The sequence below is a fragment of the Pteropus vampyrus genome, unplaced genomic scaffold (assembly GCF_000151845.1).
Source record: "Pteropus vampyrus isolate Shadow unplaced genomic scaffold, Pvam_2.0 Scaffold3, whole genome shotgun sequence".
In the NCBI taxonomy this organism is placed as follows: Eukaryota; Metazoa; Chordata; class Mammalia; order Chiroptera; family Pteropodidae; genus Pteropus; species Pteropus vampyrus.
The window spans coordinates 3,644,639-3,656,535 of NW_011888784.1; the positions used below are offsets into that span (position 1 = coordinate 3,644,639).

At 42.0% G+C, this 11,897-nt stretch overlaps 1 long non-coding RNA gene across 1 annotated transcript in view; it reads left to right on the forward strand.

Annotated features, from left to right (window-relative positions):
• LOC111740482 overlaps positions 1-4,555 on the forward strand; it is an 8,395-nt gene extending 3,840 nt beyond the window's left edge. Inside the window, exon 2 of the long non-coding RNA XR_002780621.1 lies at positions 3,523-4,555. This is a non-coding gene — a long non-coding RNA (uncharacterized LOC111740482). The remainder of the gene's footprint in view (positions 1-3,522) is intronic.
• Positions 4,556-11,897: the final 7,342 nt, after the last annotated feature.

An 11,897-nucleotide genomic window follows, 5' to 3' on the forward strand; every position in this document is an offset into this window, starting at 1 on the left:
AACTTTTTGTTTAACACCTGGGACCATGAGTAGCTGAGGTGGCTGGATCCTAAAAGGCTTTATCTTCCAAGCTGAAGAGCTGGGAGGTTGATTTGAGGGCACTAGGCAACCAGGAGGGATTTTGGTAAGAGGGTAACGTGGTCAGAGTTGTGTTTTAGGAGAGGGCCACAGTGTGGAGGAGGGATGGACTGGAGGGATGAACTGGAAGAAGAGAACAGAAAGACATCAGAACTGCTGAGGAGTGAGACAAAGGCAGGGAGGACGGGAGAGAAAGGAGGCAGTGAGGGAGAGGGAAGTCTAGGATGAGACAACCCAGCGTCTGGAGTAGATAGTCTGGGTACATGGTGGTCCCATGGGAACCAAGACAGGAAACCAAGAGAGGGCAACAGTCTGAGGGGTAAGAGGACAAGTTCTGTTCTGGACATAGTAAGTTTGAGGTGTCCATGGGTGGACCTGACAAATGGAAAGTTGGTCATAGGGGTCTGGAGTCAGGGAGAGAGATTAGGAGAAGAGACCCCAATGTTGGAGGTGGTATAACCTGGTGGCTTAGAAAAGGTGTTTAAGAGCCCAGCTGAGTTTGAATTCTGGCTTTGCCTCTGACTAGTTGTGGAAAATTGAGGAAGACTTGATGTACAAGCTATTTGCAGGTTGCTTTCCTCTGTTTTAAGAAAGAAATCTGAGTCCCGTCTGATGAAAGTGGGGAGGACTAAAGAGAATATATGTAAGATGCTTAGCATGAGACGTTGGAGGCACTCGGCAAATAGGTTAAAATCATCATGGAGGTGGAAATTAAAGCTGGATGTGGGGAAGGCGGCCCTGGGGAGAGCGTGAAAAAGAGAGAGCCAGAAATAGAACCCTTAAGGAGCCAGTGGCCCGAGAGACAGGAAAGTAGGGTCAGGGAGACCAAGAAAGGAGGAACAGCCAAGGGACCAGATAACGTGTGGAGTTATGAGATGAAGGGGGACAGTTAAATTGTCAGTCATGAGGTTGCTGACGATTGTAGAGCCATTTCAGTGGAGTTGAAAATTAGTGTAGGTAATAGTTGCCCAAAACTTTGCTATAAAGAACAAAAGATAATAAAATGAAGCAAAAGGGGAACAAGGGTAGAGAAGAGTTAAGACAAATTTTATATGTATCTCTATCCTTTCACTCTCCATATCTTACTGAAATTATCCGTGTAGACATCTGCTTCCCTGACCTGTCAGCATCTCTGCTGAGACACGTAGGTGTTTTCCCAATTAGACTGCAAGCAGCACAGGAATTATGCCTGTGAGTCTTTGGCTCCCTAGCACCTCTCCCAGTGCCTGGCACAAAATAGGTGCTCCATAGATGTGTTTTGAACCCGTTTGTGTGAGCGAGACAATGGACGAAGGCTCCTGCTCCCAGACACTGCCTACCTGGGGAGAGACAAGCAGAGTAAATAGTGATTGTCCTGGCATTGGAGCCTCAAAGCATCTGGTGACGCTGGTGTGACTGAGGGTAAAAAAAAGGGGCAAAAGAGCAAAGGGCTCTGTGGTTGCTCTGCTTATTAACCCAGGGCCAATACCTTGTGAATAAATGTTCAAGTGCAAGTTCAAGCATGTCCACAACAGGTATATAGACTTGGAGTGTATGTAGACTCATTTGTTCTTGGCACTGGTCTTTGTGGGTGCCAACTGTGTGCTAAAGCTTGTCCCTCCTGGGTCACGAAATGTCTTAAACGAGGGCTGTAAGTGAAAGAATCTGACAACTCATAAATGACCTTCCCTCCTCACTAATGCCTAAATGGTTCTGGTCTCTCTAGGTGTGAGTTGCAGAGGCAGGGGGGACACACCTTAAGTGCTGCAGTAATCTCAGTCTTCTCACCTAGAAAGTCAAGGAGTCATTCTTGACTGGATTCTGAGCTCCAGATGGCTCAGATCCTGCTTAATTTCTAGATCTTTTCTTGAAATTGGGTTTGACGGGAGGAGCCTGGAAGGATGTTAAGCACCTCAGAGGGAGGAAGGGCTTCTGTGGAGACTGAAGGGCTGAGAGATGGGAGGTTGTGGCTCTGGGAAACCAGCTGCCTAACTCCCTGCCCTCACCTCATTTCCCATTCAATTGAGGAGTCAGGATGACCACAGTCATGAGATAGTCAAATTCATGTGAGGTCATATACGTGGCTCCAATGGAAAGTGGCAGTTTGGACCAGACCAGTCTAGGCCTTCCCTGAAGGTAACCCAAAGGTCCATGAGGTGGTCTTAAGACTTCCTGGGACCATTCTCTCAAGGACCTGCTCAAAGAATCTGCTCTGGCCTGGACAGCCTCTAGTTCTACTCTGTGCTGTAACCAACTTCTCAAGGTAATCCAGGGCCACAGCAGACCCAATCTATAGAGAGAAAAGGCAGTCTCCTGAATGTTCATCCTGGGCATCCTTCTCCTTGGTCTACAGCAAAATCGTTGAAGGAAACTATGTCTTCCCTTAGCATTATGAAGATGCTAATTCATGAAGGCTGATTTTGAGTCTCAGTTGGTGGATAGAGCAGAGATTATAAAAGAACTTTATTCTTTCTTCTCTTTGGTCTTGAAGTCTCAGGCAGGAAAGCAGAGAGGAGGATGTATCACAGGGCTCTGCTCTCCTTAGCTTTGCATAGGGCTCATGTTTCTTATGCATTTGCCTCTCTCATTGTGCTTAGCATTGGCCTAGACAAACAGGTATTGCTCCTAAAATATTTACTGGTTGATTAAATTAATTGTACACTGCAACAATAAAGTGATTTTCATATTTTCTAAATTATATACACTGAAATCTGCCATTTCAATGTGACCCTGAAGGAAGTTCCGATTATCTGTTTGAACAGTGAGGGGTTTTGTGCCCTGGGTCCTTCTTCTGCAGTGGAATGTATTCTCAGATCACCTGCATCTGCCACCCTGCAGCACAGCCCAGGCATCCAAGGCAGCATTTTCACCTTCCGGTTCTGATCAGGCAGTGAGAAAGTGCTTTGCATCTTTGTCAGAGCTTGCTCTAGGAAGCGCTACTTACATCTTGAAGTCGAGGAGACCCTTTCTGATGCATTGCTGCCAAGTGGATTTGAGGAAATGAAGAAATTACAGCATCTTCGGAATATGTTTCTAACTTTCAATGCAATAACCACTCTCTAAAAAGGAGAAGCAGTGAGCTTTCACAGGAAAGAGCTGTGAACTAGGAATCAGAAGACCTGAGTGGTTCTGCAACTTAAGGTTCACAGACCCTTCACTACTTGGGTCTCAGTTTTCTCTTCTATAAAATGGGTATAAGAATACTTGTCCTAGCCCCTCACAGGTTAGTTTTGAGGGTCAAATGAGATTAAAATGAGCAGGTGCCTTAGAAGCTGCCACATGCTGTCCTAAGGTAAAGGATGGATTTTTTTTATTGCAAACTGGCTGGACTCTCCCCCACTCCGGAGAGCTGCTAAGTCAGACCACACGGGCCTACGGGACATGGGGTGCGGGGTGTGTGTGGATGTGGGGCCCTGGCAGCACCATCTGCTACCTTGTCTCACTCGCTCTCTTGCCCCACACCAGAGCCAGGGGAGGCTTCAAAGACGGAAATGTTTTCCTGGCTTCTGACGTGAGCAAACCAAGCTGTCCCTGGGCTGTACTCCATGCCTCTCAGAAGGTCATCGCTGAAGAGGATCACAGCCTGTCTTTATCTCTGCAACAATTACAGCCTGAATAGCCAGTCAGGCATCTTATTGTTTCCCCAGGGACGACATGATTGGAATTCAGCCCATCTCTTTGTAGTACTCCCCCATGCTGAATTAATGAGGGGGAAGACCAGGGAATTGTGTGCCAGATAATGAAAGCTGTGGACTTGGGATTTTACAAACACCCAGAAACTCTCTTTTGGTCGGGAGGCAGCTGAGCTGTGAAGGGCTGAAATCTGGGATTCTCTCTGATCTGGCTGCCGGGAATGGGGTAGGGGTGGGTTATAAATTCCTGGGCATCACCATGTTAAAACCCTCTTATACGAAGCAGGCCAGTGCCACAGGAGGGGATGAAGGCTTTCTGAAGACCATCTCTGAGTGGTGGCTGAGCCAAAATATCATATCACAACTGTGGATTTTAGCCAAAAAATGATTAGTTTCATATAGAGAGCAATTCTGAACAAGGATACAAGGATCAAAAACATAGACTTCTTATTCTTCAGGAACTTGCAAGGAAGGATATTAAACATAGGCACATGTGATTATTACCCATGGTGGGCTGTGACAACCACTATTTTGAAGGTGCCAACACAGTGCGATAGAGGCTTAGGTTATTGCTATGGTTTGAATGTGTGTGTCGCCTAAAATTCATATGCTAGAGCCTAATCCCCAAGGTGATAGTACTAGTAGAAGAGGCCTTTGGGAGATAATTAAGTCATGAGAGTGGAGCCCTTATGAATGGGGTTAGTGCCCTTATAAAAGAGATTCCACAGAGCTCCCTAGCCCCTTCCATCATGTGAGGATATAATGAGACATCTGCAACCCAGAAGAAGGCCCTCACCCAAACGTGCTGGCACCCAGATTTTGAACTTCCAGCCTATAAGAAATAAATTTCTGTTGTTTATAAGCTATCTAGTCTCTGGCATTTTGATATAGCAGCCCAAATGGATTAAGACAAGTATTGTTGGGAGAGTCCCAGGAGTATGATGGTTGATGGGTTACTACACTGGCCCGGGGCTACAGAACCATACCTGTAGTCATGTGTGTCCACATTTTTACCACCATGAGCTGGTAGCCTGAGAGCATCATTTCATTAGTCTGGGCTAGAGGCCAGTATCTTTTGAGATAAACAGTAGCTATAGCATAGGCTGCATCGGATACATGCCAGGATGAAGGCAGTTGCCCAGAGACTCCAACCCTATCACCCTACAACATCACCTCTGATTTGGACTATCCCATGCCCTAAATATGAGGCCCTCTCCTACTTAAAAAAAAAAAAAAGGAAAGGAAAATAGAAACCATCAGAAGCTGCCCTTTCCCCTTCCTGGTCACCGAATCTTCTTATATTTGTTTGTACCCTTTGTTCCTTCTCTGTGCCACAGTAGAAGTTGTGTCCATCATCTCCTCCTGTCTAGCTGACTCCCAACACCTGGATTTTACAACCTACTGACACATCAAATATCCCCTCTCTCCCATGTCTTTAGCCCCGCCCCCTGGGCTAGTTCTTTATTCTACCTGCATTTAACACATTCAAGCCTCATTTGTCAAAAAAAAATAAAATAAAGCCCCGCTTCCTTGCCTTCATGTGCCCATCTAGCTACCATCCCATTTCTCACATGTTCTGGAACCCTAACCTTAACACTAACCCTAACCCACTTTGAGAACCATGGCCCTATATCCTTATGGCTCAAACTGGGTCCCCAGACCAGTATCCCTGCCATCATCAGAACTGGTTGGAAATGCAGAACCAGAGCTGCATCTTAACAAGGTCCCAGGTGACATATATGCACATTAAATTTTGAGAAGCCTCCTCCAAAGCTGTGTTTCTCAAAGTTTGGTCCAGACCACCTGCATCAGCATCAACATGAAGCATATTAATAATAAAGAGGACTCCTGAGCTAAAACCTCCGGAGTTCAGAAAAGGGCATTTAACTTTCCTGGGACTCTTTCTGATCTTAACATTTAGAAACTTCTATTGTCGACATTGTTTCCAATTTCGCTGCCTGTTAGAATTTCCAGAGAGCTTATTCAAGCTGCACCCCAGAATGGTCAAATCAGACTCTTCTGGGGGGATGGTACCCAGGCATCAGCATTTTTAAAGTTCCCCAGGCCATTTCAACATGCATCTGAAGCTGAGAACAGCGTCACCTTCTCAACAGCAAACGTTGGAGCACATACCCCAGGTTACCTTATACCAGAGGTTCTCAAAACTGGCTACAAATCAGAATCCCCTGGAAAACTTTTAAAATCATCCATACATAGACACAAAATGGTTTATTTAAATCAGAACCTACAGTGTACCTGGGCATCCGTATTTTTTAAATTCCTCTAATCTACAGTCAACATTGAAAAGCACTGGTTTATACCATATAGCCAAGCAGGAACAGAGGGGCCTTGTAAGAGCTCTCAGAGTTTATGACCTCATCCCACCACCTTTGGGGCCGACTATGTCTGCTCATTATCCAACATTAAGTGCTTTCTTTGTGCCAAGCACAGTGCTAAGAGGTGGAAACCAAGATGAACATGGAGATGAAAAAGAAGCAGTTGCTGCTTTGCAAGAACTCTCAGTGTAGTAGAGAAGCTGGCTTCTAAACAAATAATTACAATACAAATGCCTTAAGTGCTGTAATGGTGGGATGAAGAATGTCAAGGGGGACTCCAAGAAAGAGTAGTTTTGCTCCTTCCTGAGTGCATTAGTATTGCTGAATGTGGGGAGGTGGTCACCCAGGTCCTCTTCTCAAAGGATTGTTCTTTACTAGCAGTTTTAGCATCCCATGGAAGCTTGTAAGAATACTCCAGACCTGCTGAGTCTGAGTCAAGTTTAACATGAACTGCAGGTGGTTCCTATGTACATTAAAGTTAGAGACGTGCGGATCTAATTAATGTCAATTAAGCGGCATCCATAAAGTCCACCGACCTAAAACAAAATCAAACAAAAATAAAGATGCTATCGCAATGACATGTGGAATCATCAAATTGTTCCTTAAGGTGATTGACTTCCTCTCTTAAAATGCAACACATTAAATAACTCTTCATCATACATTCTTAGCATGAATCTGTTTAGCAGAATGTTTAGCCTCAGCCATTCTCTTTCTGAAGATTTCTCTACCAGCAAAGTTATTAAGTAACAGGAGTTGGGACTAGATTGGAGTATCATTATCACTTGGGCCACGAGCACAGCTGAACTAAAGTACAGCCTCAGTTTCCACATTTGAAATAAAAGAAGGGAAAACTCACCTCATAGCAATGCAGTGAGGATTAAATGAAATGGGACTGGAAAGGGCCTGGTTTCAGGCTGGGTCCTCCATTACTTCCAGAACACTGAGTGACAGCTAGAGAGTGTCCAGGCCTCACCTCACAGCTCCCTCCTCCATAGCACCTCCAGTTCTTGTAGCTACTCCTCTCCTCCGATAGCATTCCCTCCCACCATGAGAGGTGGTTCTACTGGTCCTCTAGGCCATCTTCAGGAAGGTGCGTATTTCTGGTATCCGACCACAAATCAGCTGAGCGAGTTTGGAAATTTTGGTGCCTGCCAATCTCCCACTTATCTGAGCACCAGAAAGACATTTCTTTATTGTTTATTTTCTTAGGAGAAAGCCTTGAAATGAGTTTTCCTTCAAAGAAAGCAGGTAACCTCCACCTTATAATAGAAGAACATCCAGATTTGTGCAGAGGACAAACAAATTCACTATGAGAGTCTTCTGAAAGGTCATTTCCTCAAGTGCTTTTAAGGGAAGGAATGAACACAGGCTTTAGTGTCTGTAGATTCAAGTTTAAGTCCAAGGTCAAATACTAACCGAGGGGCCCTGTCCCAGCCACTGACCTCTTGGAACTTGAGTATTCTCCTCTGCAAGTTTTCTCCTCTGTTGTGCCTATAACAATACTTAGTTGTAAAGGTCCAATGAGGGGAAAAAGTGAGAGGACTTTATGTTACAATTAATTAGTCAGTATTATATAATTAAATATACGAAAATGTGCCTATTGTGTAAACTGGCTTACTTGAGCTAGCCCAAGATTGTTTTTAATGGCCCTATTCTAACTTTTTAAAAAACGTGGGGTAAGTCCGTAAGGCACATATTATTGGGACAGAGTAGGACAATATGTATGTCAAGGTGGAAGACTGAATGTCAGCTAAAGTCTGTAGCAAGGAGCAAGTAGGAAATCCATTCATTAGAATCCTGGTTGCTCACCTGTCAGTTCTGACCACAACAGGTTTCATTAGCATTAATAAGTGAATAAAATTATATTTGAGTATCACAATGTTTAATTTTAAGGTAGTTTACAGTACTATGTCCTCCTACTTCCCATCTCACACTTCTCCCACCCACCCCTTGGGATGGGAGATGAGAAAGTCATAATGCGAGTCTCCTCTCTCTTCTGAGCACTCCCAGCCCTGTAATCCCTCTTCCCTGTGGGAGAGCCTCTCTGTTCAGTTTCTTGGCATGTAGGAGAGGCTTCCTCTTCCACCCTCTCTCTCTCCCACTGTGTCATCCAGGCCCCTGCCACATCCAGGAGGCAGAAGACTGTCAAGTGCTTTCTCTTCCTCCCACAGTCAGGGTGATTTCAAACAGTGAAAGAGAAAGCACTTCCCTCATCTTCCAATCTCAGGGTGGTTTCAAAGAGCTCCATGCGTTAAAGAGAAAGCAACTCAGAGCTGGGAAAGTACCTCTAGCCATAAGCAAACAGTCACAGCAGGCCAATGATAACTGGCTTTTTGTTCACCCTACATCTAATCTGTGAGCCTCAGGGGCCAATCTGGAGTTCTCTGTCTTCACTCCTTTAAGTCCTTGAATTAATCATAAGCTGACTGAGAAATAATCACCTGTCTTCATTGGATTCCCTGGCGGACAGACTCTGAGATGGAGATTTGCAAGCAGGACTTTTACTGAGGAGTGCTCTCAGCATCAACACCTGCAGGGGAGTGAAGGCAGCCAGACTGCGCAGGGAAAGAGTTGAACTACAATGCAACAGAGGCCATGGTGGATCCCACCAGGAGCTCTGAAGCTGCTATGGCCCTTCAGAGTTGTCTGGTCTAGAGGCAAGGAGGTGGATGTGTACTGCCTCTCATCTGTGACCTTGAGCTCCTTGGTTGGCTGAGGGCAATTCCTGGAGAGCCCTCAACTGCCAACGCTTCCAGCCACTGGGGAATAAGTGTCTCCATCCTGAAGAAGGCATCTGGTTGGCCTTCCATGTGTCCACTACATCATCTAAAGTGGTATCTTGGCATTTTTTTTTAATGTTCAAATTTTACATTTTTAAAAATGAAGATGTCATTGCAAATAAATGTGTATTTGCTTAAATCTGTTTTATCCAATTTTTTTTATATATATAATCAGAAAGAGCAAGCCATGGCTCCCCAAAGAATATTTTGTCAGTAAATGTCAAGTGGTAAAATATCAAATATAGTGTAAGTGTTCTAATTCAAATTAAAAACTAATGAAGAAGGGTTGGAAAAGTCAGTATTAAGATATCAATTCTCCTCAAACAGATCTATACATTCAATGCAATCTCTACCAAAATCTCAGAAGACTTTTTGTAGAAATTGACAAAGTGATTCCAAAATTCATATGAAAATGCAAATGACCTGGAATAGCTAAAATGACTTCAGAAAAAAATTAAGGCTGGAAAACCATCAGTGCCCAACTTCAAGATGTATTATAAAGTAACCAAGAGAGTGTGGTATAGACATCAAAATAGACAAATAGATGAATGAAACAGGAGTCTAGAAATAAAACTACACCCATACAGAAAACTGAGTTTTTACAAAGGTGCTAAGGCAATTCTATGGAGAAGAGATCAGCTTTTCAACAACGGTGCTAGGAAAAATAAATATCTGTATGCAAAAAAAAAAAAAAAAGAACTTTGATCAATTCCTCACACTATATAAAAAAAATTAACAAAATTAATTATAGACTTAAATGTAAAACTTAAAATTATAAAACTTCCAAATAAGACATAAGAAAAATTTTTTATGACCTCGAGTTAGGTAAATTTTACTTACAGATGATACTAAAAGTGACATTCATACAAGAAGAACAAGTTGATAAATTGTGTTTAATTAAAATTTTAAACATCCACTGTTCAAAAGACACTATTAGGAGAATGAAAAGACAAACCATAGACTGGGAGAAAGTATTCACAAATCATATGTCTGATAATTTATACCCAGTATACATAAAGAACTGCCAAAACTCCATAATACAAAAACAATCTCCCATAAAATGGGGAAAAGATACTTTACCAAAGAAAATAAGTGCATGGCAAGTCAGCACACAAAAATATGCTCAAGATCATCAGTCATTAAGTGAGTAAAAATTAAAATACAATGAGATACCTTGACATATCTGTTAGAAAGACTAAAACTGAAAAATTGACCATAACCATTGCTAGCGAGGGTGTGGAGCAACTGAAATTCTCACACGTTGTTGGTGGGAATGTAAAATGGTACAAGATTTTTGGAAAACAATTTAGCAGTTTCTTAAAAAGTTAAACAAGCATCTACCATATGATCTAGACATTCCACTCCCAGGTATATACCCAAGAAAAGTGAAAGCACATATCTACACAAAGACTTGTACACACATGTTCATAACAGCTTTATTTGTAATAGCCCCAAACCGGAAACAACTCAAAGTGCATCAAAGTGCCTGTATAAACAAATGGTGGCATATCCATACAATGACTACTACTCATCAATACAAATGAATAAACTACTAATACATATAAAAACATGGATCAATCTCAAAATAATTATGAAATAGAAAAATAGAGAACACACTGTATATACATAGAGAACATACTGTATATATATTCTGAATGAAATAGAGAACATACTGTATATACATTCCACTTATATACAATTCTAGAAAACGCCAACTAATCTATAGTGTCAGAAAGCAGTTCAGTGATTGCCTGGAGAGAGGGCGACAGGAAGGATTACAAAGGGGCACGAGAAAACTTGGAAGTGAGTGATATGTTCACTATCTTGATTGTTGTGATAACTTCAGTTTCACGAGGCCAGGAAAGGAAGCACCAGGGGAACGTTCCTTGAAATACTGATAGAACTTCCCAGTAAAACCTCTATGACTAGACAGTTTTTTTAATGTATGGGGTAAAGAAAAATCCTTTATTAGCATTTCAGTTTCTTTAATATTCGTTGATCTATTCTAATTTTCTATTTCTTATTTTTCCAATGGTGACATTTATATTTTTTCAGGTTTCATCCAGATTTCAAACACAGTAAGTCCTCACTTAAAGTCATCCTTTGGTTCTTGGAAACTGACTTTAAGCAAAACGAATATGATGAAACCAATTTTACCTTAGGCTAACTGATATAAATAAGAGTTAAATTCCTACGGCATATTTCCAGTCATAAAAACATTACCAAACTTCTAAATAAAGACCCAAATCCTTCTAATATTAAACATTGAAATAAATGTGAGCTATATATACATTTAAGAAAGACTAATAAACACAAGTCAGATCATTATTCTCCAACCTGCTTTTCCCAGTTCAGGGTCACGGTGGCCGGAGCCTCTCCTGGCAGCTCAGGGCACAAAGAGGGACCCACCCTGGATAGTGCACCCTTCCGTCGCAGGGCCACTGAGACTCACACCCACACTCATTCAGGCTGGGACAATTTAGACATGCCAGTTGACCTCATGTGCACATCTTTGGAATGTGGGAGGAGACCAGTTCTTGGAGAAAACTCATGCAGACAGAAAAAATGTGCGAACTCCAGACAGTGTGCCCTTCCAGGAAGCGATTTTTCTTTCTTGTCAACATTATAATGAAATAGTGTTAGACAAAACGATGTTATTCAGGGACTTGTTGTATATATTTTATAATATAGACAAAACGATGTTATTCGGGGACTTGTATATATTTTATAATATCTATTAGCTTTATGGCTTTCTTTCACATTTGTATTATTCATTAAATTGGAATTAATCTTTGCATATGGTGTGAGATAAGAATCTAAAGTATGTTTCTCTTTTAATGAGCTTACTTTCCAAAACCATCTACTTAACCATCCATTCCTTTCCCAATGGTTAATATAATAGCTTTGTCACATATAAGTTTTCCCCATATATATAGAAAGAATTTTATTTTTATCTTTATCTTTTTCTAATTCAAATGTTTACAAAACAATGATTTTTTCACTATATATATTTAATAGTCCCAACAACTCTGCAAAGTATTGTCTCTCTCAGATGAGCAGACAGAAGCTTAAAAGATTATATTTAGCCTAAA